Genomic DNA, 1,687 nt, shown 5'->3' on the forward strand with positions numbered 1-1,687 from the left:
TCCTTCAAGACGGTGCACTCGATATTACATTTTAAATAAAATCAAACTTTTGCTTAGTTTTGATAAATCATCATAAATTAATTTATATTTAGTAATTTAAAACAGAAATAACTTATTTAAAATACATAAGACATTAGTTAGGAATTATTAACATTTATTATTGTTGTCGTTGGCAGCACGATTCTCTCAATGTTATCTGTTTAGTGACAGAGCTGTGATAAGAATGGATTCTTGACAGAAAGTTATATTATTATTATTATTATAGAAACTTCTTTTATGGAAGCAGCTAACAGAGAACAATATCGTTTGACACGAACAAAAGCATTGAAATGGCGACGACGAGAAAAATAAAAGGCGTGTGTTGTAGTCATGATTTGTTCTACGCATCCTAGTGATTTGAATTTGGAAGATCCCAAGGAACCAGAAATGGTGGGAAGAGAGTGTTCCTGCAATGGATGAAGTAAGTTGGCGTGAAAACTTTAGAGTTTCTAGAGAAATGTTTAATTTCTTATGTGCTGTATTACCTGAAATGAAAAGAAGAAATATTCACTTGAGATGATGTATTTCTACAGATAAAAGAGTGGCAATTGCTCTATATACATTAGCATCATCATTTGAATATAGGACTATTTCACATTTGTTTGGTGTAGGAAAATCCACCGTTTGTAAAATTGTTATAGACTCCTGCAATGCAGTTATAAATAATTTAATGTCTCTTGCTATCTAGTTTCCACAGACTAGAAATGAAATTGACTTAAAATTTCTAAATTTTTACATGATTTGGAATTTTCCACAATACTTTGGATCAATCGATGGAACACACATTCCTATTTCACCACCAAAAAAAGACTGCATTGACTATTACAACTATAAGGGATGGTATTCTGTGGTCCTCCTTGCTGTTGCAGATGCCAAATATAGGTTAAATTAACATATATAAATGTAGGATCTCCTGAAAGGGATAATGATGCACACTAGGGATTGTATACCGGTTTACCGATTTACCGGTTAACCGATAAATTGGCAAAAAAACATACGGTAAATTTACTGGTAAATTTTTGAAATTTACCGGTAATTCGGTAAATGAAAAATCCGTACTAGAAATTTCTATGTAGAAAATATTGTGTTTATAGATATTTAAATGGGCTAAAGGGACATTGAAAAAAAAAACAAAAAACAAAAAAGAGGTAAGTACAGTAGATCCCCCTATAAAACGGGTTCCTATAATTACGATTCCTATAAGACGGCAAAAAAATTGTGGCGGTATCTGTAAACAATGGTAAAAAACCTCCTATACTTATGTAAAACCTCATTGGGCAGCTGAACTACTTTCCGCCGTCCAGCGCCATGCTACGGACAGTTTAGGCAGGTAAATTGAGTTTAGTATCGTCTGTACTGTACATATAATTATATATAAATTAGGTACTGTATATATAATTATATATTAACTTAATTTATTATAACTTTATTATAATTATATATATATATATGCTTTCTGCCGCCTGGCAACACGCTACAGAGATTTTAGGCTAGTAAGTTGAGTTTATTATCGTCTGCACAGTATGTAAATTAGGTACCGTAAGTCTAATACAGCACTAATTTTATACATTTCTTGTGAAAGAAACACTTCTTATTCAACGTCCATAAAAATTATTTATATTAATGATGTCTCCAAAGGTCAAGTTAT

General features: G+C 31.5%; 1 pseudogene; it reads left to right on the top strand.

The window, feature by feature from the left end:
- The first annotated feature begins 400 nt into the window (after positions 1–400).
- On the top strand, positions 401–978 carry LOC111635100 (annotated as a pseudogene).
- The last annotated feature ends 709 nt before the right edge of the window (positions 979–1,687 follow it).

Source organism: Centruroides sculpturatus, unplaced genomic scaffold (assembly GCF_000671375.1).
Source record: "Centruroides sculpturatus isolate CEXI.00-Female unplaced genomic scaffold, Cexi_2.0 scaffold947, whole genome shotgun sequence".
In the NCBI taxonomy this organism is placed as follows: domain Eukaryota; kingdom Metazoa; phylum Arthropoda; class Arachnida; order Scorpiones; family Buthidae; genus Centruroides; species Centruroides sculpturatus.